General features: G+C 36.4%; 2 long non-coding RNA genes across 6 annotated transcripts in view; one reads left to right on the top strand and one right to left on the bottom strand.

The window, feature by feature from the left end:
• LOC127963480 (uncharacterized) overlaps positions 1–4,686 on the bottom strand; it is a 45,691-nt gene extending 41,005 nt beyond the window's left edge. For both annotated transcript variants that reach the window (XR_008154829.1, XR_008154828.1), the window contains exon 1: positions 4,440–4,686. This is a non-coding gene — a long non-coding RNA (uncharacterized LOC127963480). The remainder of the gene's footprint in view (positions 1–4,439) is intronic.
• Positions 1–12,616, top strand: part of LOC127963478 (uncharacterized) — a 79,513-nt gene that overhangs the window by 9,702 nt on the left and 57,195 nt on the right. For 2 of the 4 annotated variants that reach the window (XR_008154823.1, XR_008154822.1), the window contains exon 3: positions 5,458–5,512. This is a non-coding gene — a long non-coding RNA (uncharacterized LOC127963478). Of the gene's footprint in view, positions 1–3,032; positions 3,425–5,457; positions 5,513–7,922; positions 7,980–12,616 lie in introns of those variants that run through there. The other 2 variants (XR_008154825.1, XR_008154824.1) reach the window with 2 other exon arrangements.

Genomic DNA, 12,616 nt, shown 5'->3' with positions numbered 1-12,616 from the left:
TGAGGCAAAGTTGTGCATTATGAGGAGATCTATCAAATGATATGCATATTGTGTTGATATGTTAAACACCACGTGATTACAGAGCCATAAAACTCGTTAGCGCCAACTAGTGGCCGATTTCTTTCAAAATTCTTACAGACCTTAAGGTTCATGAGTCGAACGTACCCAGCGAGTTTCGTTCCGATCAACATCCGTTAACCCTTTCAAATAGGTGCTTAAATTTGTTTGGCCAATGGCGGCCATGTTTTTTGAGATATGCAAATGTCCTCATAGGAACTTGTGCCCCTTCAGACCAAGACACTGCATACCGATTTTCAAGTCAATCGAGCCAACGGTTGCCTAGTTATAGCAATTTATGTGTTTTTTCTATCTTATAGCGCCCCCAAGTGGCAGAGATGCGCAATTTTTTTGATTTGACCAAAGATTGAGCTCATACATATGTGTACCGAGTTTGGTGAAGATATCTCATTCCGTACAAGAGTTATAGTCAAAATAGCATTTGGCTAACGTTAGCATAGACGCTTTTTGGTGTACTGTTTCGCGTAAGAATTGAAATTTCAACTTTTTTTTGATAATTATTGATATTGAGTGTCCAGGGAATATTTATGAATTGGTTTGGTTCTGATTGGTTGAAAATCCTAGGACTAGTTCGCAAGAGTAGGTTTCGGATATAGCTCGATTTTGCGAGAAAACGGTGCGTCGTAGACCCCAAAAAGGCGCCGTGCACTTTTGTTCGGGCTAACCCAAGGATTGCAACAATGCCATGTTTTTGAGTCTACGGCTAACGGTATACGATTTACGGCCAAAAATGTCCAAAATTTTAGTTTTTTGCACTGTAGCGCCCCCGTTAGGCCGATTGGGTCGAGACTCGGTATCTGACAAGAAGGCCGGACTACTACATTCTGACCAAATTTCAGCTTTCTAGGCCTTACGGTTTGGGCTGCACGAACAGTTTGAGTGGAGAATAATAATAATAATAATTAAAGCTGCAAGCAGCATTTTACCGGGGTTCAAGCATTTAAGGCATCTGAGGTGGTCAGAGCCAACCTGGATGTTTGGATGACATTTAAACACATCCAAAATGGAGAACAGGTTAACAGACAGACACACACACTGAAAGTAAATGATTAGACTAATATGTGTATACTCTATAAGCATATGCACACACACACACACAAAGACACACATATACATGCACAAACATTTTGTTGCAGATATAGGTATTTGAAATAAGTGATAGGTGACATAAAATTATTGCAAGTCTTCTCTTTTTCAGAGTTTAAATGTCATTTTCAGGTTAAACTGTAATCATAATGTGGCAAAATTGTAAAAAAGGATACATCTGTATAAACAAAATGGAAAACATAAATTCAATGAGATTTAAAATGTTATAACAGTTAATTTATTAATGTTTTGGCATGAATTCATGAAAACAGTACTGTTTAACTAGCTGAATGAGCCCATTAGTGGTCTTCCGCTGCCATCTAGTGGTTATAAATTGCATTTACTCAAACAACACTGTTTTAAAACATAACTGTTATAGTGTTGTAATTTTTTTTTGCCCAATCTCTCTTAAATTTTGCATGCTTGTTTAGAATGAAATCATGCATTATTTTACACAGTTTTGATAATTTGTGGGCTTTCTGTTTGTATAAATAGGCCTTTGTGTACACTATGCAAATAACATATTATAAAATTATTGGTTTATAGTTGCCCAAATGCAATTGTTCAACATGTTTTTGATAATTATTGACCTTCAGAGTCTAGAGAATTGTACTTCAGTGGTTTTATTGATTTTCATCTTAAACCGTATCACAAGTATGCCAAAGTAACTTTTTTAAATAATCTTGAATATTTAATAAACAGATTTATTGACAACATTGGTCCCAGAGGCAAAGTTGTTCAGAATGAGGAGATGTATCATATGATATGAAGATTTAGTGTTTTTGAGTGAATATATGAACATTTTCAAACAATTTGAGGCCATTTACCATATAAATCTTGTGTTTTGAGACATTTTCTACTGTTATAGCGCCACCTATGGTCTGATCTCCATGAAACTTTGCATGCTTGTTAAGAGTCACCTGTTACATGATTTCCCTGAGTTTCATAAAGTTTTGAGTTTTCCTTTAGGTTTTATAGGCTTTGGGGTATGTTTGGCCACACCCCTTTTTCTAAATTACCCCGTTACAGCTAACCAAAGGACAAAATTCAACATTTTTTTAATAATTATTGATCTAGAGAGTCCACAGAATATTACTGCAGTGGTTTGGTTCCGATCGGGCAAAAAACCTAGGACTAGTTCGCAAAAGTAGGTTTTTAACATATTTGTGAATAACAATTGAACGATTTGATTGACAGCAATGGTTCTTGAGGCAAAGTTGTGCATTTCGAGGAGATCTATCAAATGATATGCATATTGTGTTGATATGTGAAACACCACGTGATTACAGAGCCATAAAACTCGTTAGCTCCAACTAGTGGCCGATTTCTTTCAAAATTCTTACAGACCTTAAGGTTCATGAGTCGAACGTACCCAGTGAGTTTTGTTCCGATCAACATCCGTTAACCCTTTCAAATAGGTGCTTAAATTTGTTTGGCCAATGGCGGCCATGTTTTTTGAGATATGCAAATGTCCTCATAAGTACTTGTGCCCCTTCAGACCAAGACACTGCATACCGATTTTCAAGTCGATCGAGCCAACGGTTGCCTAGTTATAGCAATTTATGTGTTTTTTCTATCTTATTGCGCCCCCAAGTGGCAGAGATGCGCAATTTTTTTGATTTGACCAAAGATTGAGCTCATACATATGTATACCGAGTTTGGTGAAGATATCTCATTCCGTTCAAGAGTTATAGTTAAAATAGCATTTGGCTAACGTTAGCATAGATGCTTTTTGGTGTACTGTTTCGCGTAAGAATTGAAATTTTAACTTTTTTTTAATAATTATTGATATTGAGTGTCCAGGGAATATTTCTGAAGTGGTTTGGTTCTGATTGGTTGAAAATCCTAGGACTAGTTCGCAAAAGTAGGTTTCGGATATAGCTCGATTTTGCGAGAAAACGGTGCGTCGTAGACCCCAAAAAGGCGCCGTACACTTTTGTTCGGGCTAACCCAAGGATTGCAACAATGCCATGTTTTTGAGTTTATGGCTAACGGTATACGATTTACGGCCAAAAATGTCCAAAATGTTTGTTTTTTGCGCTGTAGCGCCCCCGTTAGGCCGATTGGGCCGGTTCTTTGTATCTGAGTAGCGAGCAAGACTACTACGATCTGACCAAGTTTCAGCTCTCTAGGCCTTACGGTTTGGGCTGCACGTTCAGTTTTAAGGCGGAAGAATAATAATAATAATAATAATTAAAGCTGCAAGCAGCATTTACCGGGGTTCAAGCACATTAAGGCCTCTGAGGTGGTCAGAGCCAACCTGGATGCATGGATGACAGTTTAACACATCCAAAATGGAGAACAGGCTAACAGACAGACACACACACTGAAAGTAAATGATTAGACTAATATATGTATACTCTATAAGCATATGCACACACACACACACACACACACACACACACACACACACACACACACACACAGAAAGACACACATATACATGCACAAACATTTTGTTGCAGATATAGGTATTTGAAATAAGTGATAGGTGACAATAAACTTATTGCAAGTCTTCTCTTTTTAAGAGTTTAGATGTCATTTTCAGGTTAAACTGTAATCACAATGTGGCAAAATAGTAAAAACTGATATATCTGTAAGAACAAAATGGAAAACATTGACTCAATGATATTTAAAATGTTATAACAGTTTCATTTTTAATGTTTTGGGATGAATTCATGAATCCTTTCAACAGTACTGTTCAACTTAACTGAATGAGCCCATTAGTGGTCTTCCACTGCCATCTAGAGGTTATAAATTGCATTTACTCAAGCAACACTGTTTTTAAACATAACTGTTATAGTGTTTTTTTTTTTTTTTGCCCAATCTCTCTTAAATTTTGCATGCTTGTTTAGAATGAAATCATGCATTGTTTTACACAGTTTTGATAATGTGTGGGCTTTCTGTTTGTATTAATAGGCCTTTGTGTACACTATGAAAAGAACATATTATAAAATTACTGGTTTATAGTTGTCCAAATGCAATTGTTCAACATGTTTTTGATAATTATTGACCTTCAGAGTCTAGAGAATTGTACTTCAGTGGTTTTATTGATTTTCATCTTAAACCGTATCACAAGTATGCCAAAGTAACTTTTTTAAATAATCTTGAATATTTAATTAACAGCTTTATTGACAACATTGGTCCCAGAGGCAAAGTTGTTCAGAATGAGGAGATTTATCATATGATATGAAGATTTAGTGTTTTTGAGTGAATATATGAACATTTTCAAACAATTTGAGGCCATTTACCATCTAAATCTTGTGTTTTGAGACCTTTTCTACTGTTATAGCGCCACCTATGGTCTGATCTCCATGAAACTTTGCATGCTTGTTAAGAGTCACCTGTTACATGATTTCACTGAGTTTCATAAAGTTTTGAGTTTTCCTTTAGGTTTTATAGGCTTTGGGGTATGTTTGGCCACACCCCTTTTTCTAAATTACCCCGTTACAGCTAACCAAAGGACAAAATTCAAAATTTTTTTTAATAATTATTGATCTACAGAGTCCACAGAATATTACTGCAGTGGTTTGGTTCCGATCGGGCAAAAATCCTAGGACTAGTTCGCAAAAGTAGGTTTTTAACATATTTGTGAATAACAATTGAACGATTTGATTGACAGCAATGGTTCTTGAGGCAAAGTTGTGCATTACGAGGAGATCTATCAAATGATATGCATATTGTGTTGATATGTGAAACACCACGTGATTACAGAGCCATAAAACTCGTTAGCGCCAACTAGTGGCCGATTTCTTTCAAAATTCTTACAGACCTTAAGGTTCATGAGTCGAACGTACCCAGCGAGTTTCGTTCCGATCAACATCCGTTAACCCTTTCAAATAGGTGCTTAAAATTGTTTGGCCAATGGCGGCCATGTTTTTTGAGATATGCAAATGTCCTCATAGGTACTTGTGCCCCTTCAGACCAAGACACTGCATACCAATTTTCAAGTCGATCGAGCGAACGGTTGCCTAGTTATAGCCATTTATGTGTTTTTTAAATCTTATTGCGCCCCCAAGTGGCAGAGATGCGCATTTTTTTTGATTTGACCAAATATTGAGCTCATACATATGTATACCGAGTTTGGTGAAGATATCTCATTCCGTTCAAGAGTTATAGTTAAAATAGCATTTGGCTAACGTTAGCATAGATGCTTTTTGGTGTACTGTTTCGCGTAAGAATTGAAATTTCAACTTTTTTTTTATAATTATTGATATTGAGTGTCCAGGGAATATTTATGAAGTGGTTTGGTTCTGATTGGTTGAAAATCCTAGGACTAGTTCGCAAAAGTAGGTTTCGGATATAGCTCGATTTTGCGAGAAAACGGTGCGTCGTAGACCCCAAAAAGGTGCCGTGCACTTTTGTTCGGGCTAACCCAAGGATTGCAACAATGCCATGTTTTTGAGTTTATGGCTAACGGTATACGATTTACGGCCAAAAATGTCCAAAATTTTTGTTTTTTGCGCTGTAGCGCCCCCGTTAGGCCGATTGGGCCGGTTCTTTGTATCTGAGTAGCGAGCAAGACTACTACGATCTGACCAAGTTTCAGCTCTCTAGGCCTTACGGTTTGGGCTGCACGTTCAGTTTTAAGGCGGAAGAATAATAATAATAATAATAATAAAAATCCTAACAATTACAATAGGGTTTCAGCACTGCGTGCTTGAACCCCTAATTAAAGCTGCAAGCAGCATTTACGGGGTTCAAGCACATTAAGGCCTCTGAGGTGGTCTCGGCCAACCTGGATGTTTGGATGACATTTAAACACATCCAAAATGGAGAACAGGCTAACAGACAGACACACACACTGACAGCAAATGATTAGGCTAATATATGTATACTCAATAAGCATATGCACACACACACACACACACACACACACACACACAGACACACAAAGACAAACACACACATTTACATGCACACACATTTTGTTGCAGATATAGGTATTTGAAATAAGTGATAGGTGACAATAAACTTATTGCAAGTCTTCTCTTTTTTAGAGTTTAGATGTCATTTTCAGGTTAAACTGTAATCATAATGTGGCAAAATTGTAAAAACTGATACATCTGTATGAACAAAATGGAAAACATTGATTCAGTAAGATTTAAAATGTTATAACAGTTAATTTATTAATGTTTTGGCAAGAATTCATGAAAACAGTGCTGTTCAACTTAGCTGAATGAGACCATTAGTGGTCTTCCGCTGCCATCTAGTGGTTATAAATTGCATTTACTCAAACAACCCTGGTTTTGAACATAACTGTTATAGTGTTGTTATTTTTTTTTTCCCAATCTCTCTTAGATTTTGCATGCTTGTTTAGAATGAAATTATGCATTATTTTACACAGTTTTGATAATTTGTGGGCTTTCTGTTTGTATTAATAGGCCTTTGTGTACACTATGCAAATAACATATTATAAAATTATTGGTTTATAGTTGCCCAAATGCAATTGTTCAACATGTTTTTGATAATTATTGACCTTCTGAGTCTAGAGAATTGTACTTCAGTGGTTTTATTGATTTTCATCTTAAAACGTATCACAAGTATGCCAAAGTAACTTTTTTAAATAATCTTGAATATTTAATTAACAGCTTTATTGACAACATTGGTCCCAGAGGCAAAGTTGTTCAGAATTAGGAGATTTATCATATGATATGAAGATCTAGTGTTTTTGAGTGAATATATGAACATTTTCAAACACTTTGAAGCCTTTTACCATATAAATCTTGTGTTTTGAGACCTTTTCTACTGTTATAGCGCCACCTATGGTCTGATCTCCATGAAACTTTGCATGCTTGTTAAGAGTCACCTGCTACATGATTTCACTGAGTTTCATAAAGTTTTGAGTTTTCGTTTAGGTTTTATAGGCTTTGGGGTATGTTTGGCCACACCCCTTTTTCTATATTACCCCTTTACAGCTAACCAAAGGACAAAATTCAACATTTTTTTAATAATTATTGATCTAGAGAGTCCACAGAATATTACTGCAGTGGTTTGGTTCCGATCGGACAAAAAACCAAGGACTAGTTCGCAAAAGTAGGTTTTTAACATATTTGTGAATAACAATTGAACGATTTGATTGACAGCAATGGTTCTTGAGGCAAAGTTGTGCATTATGAGGAGATCTATCAAATGATATGCATATTGTGTTGATATGTGAAACACCACGTGATTACAGAGCCATAAAACTCGTTAGCGCCAACTAGTGGCCGATTTCTTTCAGAATTCTTACAGACCTTAAGGTTCATGAGTCGAACGTACCCAGCGAGTTTCGTTCCGATCAACATCCATTAACCCTTTCAAATAGGTGCTTAAATTTGTTTGGCCAATGGCGGCCATGTTCTTTTGAGATATGCAAATGTCCTCATAGGTACTTGTGCCCCTTCAGACCAAGACACTGCATACCGATTTTCAAGTCGATCGAGCCAACGGTTGCCTAGTTATAGCAATTTATGTGTTTTTTCTAACGTATAGCGCCCCCAAGTGGCAGAGATGCGCAATTTTTTTTATTTGACCAAAGATTGAGCTCGTACATATGTGTACCGAGTTTGGTGAAGATATCTCATTCCGTTCAAGAGTTATAGTCAAAATAGCATTTGGCTAACGTTAGCATAGACGCTTTTTGGCGTACTGTTTCGCGTAAGAATTGAAATTTCAACTTTTTTTTGATAATTATTGATATTGAGTGTCCAGGGAATATTTCTGAAGTGGTTTGGTTCTGATTGGTTGAAAATCCTAGGACTAGTTCGCAAAAGTAGGTTTCGGATATAGCTCGATTTTGCGAGAAAACGGTGCGTCGTAGACCCCAAAAAGGCAGCTGTGCACTTTTGTTCGGGCTAACCCAAGGATTGCAAAAATGGCATGTTTTTGAGTCTACGGCTAACGGTATACGATTTACGGCCAAAAATGTCCAAAATTTTTGCTTTTTGCGCTGTAGCGCCCCCGTTAGGCCGATTGGGCTGAGACTTTGATAAGTTCTCCCCAAATTGAGCTCTACGATCTGTCCAAATTTCAGCTCTCTAGACCTTACGGTTTGGGCTGCACGTTCAGTTCTAGGGCAGAAGAATAATAATAATAATAATAATTAAAGCTGCAAGCAGCATTTACGGGGTTCAAGCACATTAAGGCCTCTGAGGTGGTCTGAGCCAACCTGGATGTATGGAAGACAGTTAAACACATCCAAAACGGAGAATAGGCTGACAGACAGACACACACGCACTGAAATTAAATGATTAAACTAGTTTTAAGAGTTTGGATGTCATTTTCAGGTTTCACTGTAATCATAATGTGGCAAAATTTTAAAAACTGATAAGTCTGTATGAACAAAATGGAAAACTTTTAACTCAGTGAGATTTAAAATGTTGTAACAGTGTTTTTTTTTTTTTTATTGTTTAGGCATGAATTCATAAATCTTCTCAAAAGTACTGTTTCAATTTGCTGAATGAGCCCATTAGTGGTCTTCCGCTGCCATCTAGTGGTTGCATTTACTCAAACAACACTGTTTTTAAACATAACTGTTATAGTGTAATGTTTTTTGCCCAATCTCTCTTAAATTTTGCATGCTTATTTAGAATGAAATTAGGCATTATTTTACACATTTTTTATAATTTGTGGGCTTTCTGTTTGTATTAATAGGCCTTTGTGTACACTGTGAAAAGAACATATTATACAATCACTGGTTTATAGTTGCCCAAATGCAATTGTTCAACATGTTTTGGATAATTATTGACCTTCAGAGTCTAGAGAATTGTACTTCAGTGGTTTTATTGATTTTCAGCTTAAAGCCTTGGACTACTTTGCCAAAGTAACTTTTTAAAATAATCTTGAATATTTAATTAACAGCTTTATTGACAACATTGGTCCCAAAAGTTGTTCAGAATGAGGAGATCTATCATATGATATGAAGATCTAGTGTTTATGTGAATATATGAGCATTTTCAGACAATTTGAGGCCATTTACCATGTAAATCTTATGTTTTGAGACCTTTTCTACTGTTATTGCGCCACCTATGGTCCGATCTCCATAAAAATTTGCATGCTTGTTAAGAGTCACCTGTTACATGTTTTCACCAAGTTTCATAAAGTTTTGAGTTTTCGTTTAGGTTTATATGCTTTTGGGTACTTTGGTCACGCCCCCTTTCCAATTTAGCCAGTTATAGCTAACCAAAGGACAAAATTCAACATTTTTTTTGATAATTATTGATCTAGAGAGTCCAGAGAAAATTACTGCAGTAGTTTGGTTTCGATCGGGTAAAAAACCTGGGACTAGTTCGCAAAAGTACGTTTTTAACATATTTGTGAATAACAATTGAACGATTTGATTGACATCTTCGCTCCTTGAGGCAAAGTTGCTCACAAAGAGGAGATCTATTATATGATATGAATATCTAGTGTTTGTGTGAATGTATGAACATGTCCTACAAATTGTAATCATTTTCTATTGAAAATGTGTGTTTTTGAGGCTTTTTCAACTGTTATAGCGCCACCTATGATCCGATCTCCATGACACTTTGCATGCTTGTTAAGAGTCACGTGTTACATGTTTTCACCGAGTTTCATAAAGTTTTGAGTTTTCGTTTAGGTTTTATAGGCTTTGGGGTATGTTTGGCCACACCCCTTTTCTAAATTACCCATTTAAAGCTAACCAAAGGACAAAATTCAACATTTTTTTGATAATTATTGATCTAGAGAGTCCACAGAATATTACTGCAGTGGTTTGGTCCCGATCGGACAAAAAACCTAGGACTAGTTCGCAAAAGTAGGTTTTTAACATATATGTAAATAACAATTGAACGATTTGATTGACAGCAATGGTTCTTGAGGCAAAGTTGTGCATTATGAGGAGATCTATCAAATGATATGCATATTGTGTTGATATGTGAAACACCACGTGATTACAGAGCCATAAAACTCGTTAGCGCCAACTAGTGGCCGATTTCTTTCAAAATTCTTACAGACCTTAAGGTTCATGAGTCGAACGTACCCAGTGAGTTTCGTTCCGATCAACATCCGTTAACCCTTTCAAATAGGTGCTTAAAATTGTTTGGCCAATGGCGGCCATGTTTTTTGAGATATGCAAATGTCCTCATAGGTACTTGTGCCCCTTCAGACCAAGACACTGCATACCAATATTCAAGTCAATCGAGCGAACGGTTGCCTAGTTATAGCCATTTATGTGTTTTTTAAATCTTATTGCGCCCCCAAGTGGCAGAGCTGCGCAATTTTTTTTATTTGACCAAAGATTGAGCTTATACATATGTGTACCGAGTTTGGTGAAGATATCTCATTCCGTTCAAGAGTTATAGTCAAAATAGCATTTGGCTAACGTTAGCATAGACGCTTTTTGGTGTACTGTTTCGCGTAAGAATTGAAATTTCAACTTTTTTTTGATAATTATTGATATTGAGTGTCCAGGGAATATTTCTGAAGTGGTTTGATTCCGATTGGTTAAAAATCCTAGGACTAGTTCGCAAAAGTAGGTTTCGGATATAGCTCGATTTTGCGAGAAAACGGTGCGTCGTAGAGCAAAAAATGCAGCTGTGCACTTTTGTTCGGGCTAACCCAAGGATTGCAACGATGCCTTGTTTTTGAGTCTACGGCTAACGGTTTACGATCTGCGGCCAAAAATGTCCAAAATTTTAGTTTTTTGCGCTGTAGCGCCCCCGTTAGGCCGATTGGGCTGAGACTTTGATAAGTTCTCCCCAAAATGAGCTCTACGATCTGTCCAAATTTCAGCTCTCTAGGCCTTACGGTTTGGGCTGCACGTTCAGTTCTAGGGCAGAAGAATAATAATAATAATAAAAATCCTAACAATTACAAGAGGGTTTCAGCACTGCGTGCTTGAACCCCTAATTAAAGCTGCAAGCAGCATTTACGGGGTTCAAGCACATTAAGGCCTCTGAGGTGGTCTGAGCCAACCTGGATGTACGGATGACAGTTAAACACATCCAAAACGGAGAATAGGCTGACAGACAGACACACGCACTGAAATTAAATGATTAAACTAGTTTTAAGAGTTTGGATGTCATTTTCAGGTTTCACTGTAATCATAATGTGGCAAAATTTTAAAAACTGGTAAGTCTGTATGAACAAAATGGAAAACTTTAACTCAGTGAGATTTAAAATGTTGTAACAGTGTTTTTTTTTATTGTTTAGGCATGAATTCATAAATCTTCTCAAAAGTACTGTTTCAATTTGCTGAATGAGCCCATTAGTGGTCTTCCGCTGCCATCTAGTGGTTGCATTTACTCAAACAACACTGTTTTTAAACATAACTGTTATAGTGTAAAGTTTTTTGCCCAATCTCACTTAAATTTTGCATGCTTGTTTAGAATGAAATTAGGCTTTATTTTACACAGTTTTGATAGTTTGTGGGCTTTCTGTTTGTATAAATAGGCCTTTGTGTACACTGTGAAAAGAACATATTATACAATCACTGGTTTATAGTTGTCCAAATGCAATTTTTCAACATGTTTTTGATTATTATTGACCTTCAGAGTCTATAGAATTGTACTTCAGTGGTTTTATTGATTTTCAGCTTAAAGCCTTGGATTACTTTGCCAAAGTAACTTTTTTAAATAATCTTCAATATTTAATTAACAGCTTTATTGACAACATTGGTCCCAAAAGTTGTTCAGAATGAGGAGATCTGTCATATGATATGAAGATTTAGTGTTTATGTGAATATATGAGCATTTTCAGACAATTTGAGGCCATTTACCATATCAATCTTATGTTTTGAGACCTTTTCTACTGTCATAGCGCCACCTGTGGTCCGATCTCCATGAAAATTTGCATGCTTGTTAAGAGTCACCTGTTACATGTTTTCACCAAGTTTCATAAAGTTTTGAGTTTTCGTTTAGGTTTTATATGCTTTTGGGTATTTTGGTCACGCCCCTTTTCTAATTTAGCCAGTTAAAGCTAACCAAAGGACAAAATTCAACATTTTTTTGATAATTATTGATCTAGAGAGTCCAGAGAAAATTACTGCAGTGGTTTGGTTTCGATCGGGTAAAAAATCTGGGACTAGTTTGCAAAAGTAAGTTTTTAACATATTTGTGAATAACAATTGAACGATTTGATTGACATCTTCGCTCCTTGAGGCAAAGTTGTTCACAAAGAGGAGATCTATCATATGATATGAAGATCTAGTGTTTGTGTGAATGTATGAACATGTCCTACAAATTGTGATCATTTTCTATTGAAAATGTGTGTTTTTGAGGCTTTTTCAACTGTTATAGCGCCACCTATGATCCGATCTCCATGAAACTTTGCATGCTTGTTAAGAGTCACCTGATACATGATTCCACGAAGTTTCATAAAGTTTTGAGTTTTCGTTTAGGTTTTATAGGCTTTGGGGTATGTTTGGCCACACCCCTTTTACTAAATTACCCATTTACAGCTAACCAAAGGACAAAATTCAACATTTTTTTGATAATTATTGATCTAGAGA

Source organism: Carassius gibelio, chromosome B8, assembly GCF_023724105.1.
Source record: "Carassius gibelio isolate Cgi1373 ecotype wild population from Czech Republic chromosome B8, carGib1.2-hapl.c, whole genome shotgun sequence".
Lineage (NCBI taxonomy): Eukaryota > Metazoa > Chordata > Actinopteri > Cypriniformes > Cyprinidae > Carassius > Carassius gibelio.
Note: the sequence above shows the minus strand (reverse complement) of the source record. Positions and strands in the feature narration are given on the sequence as shown.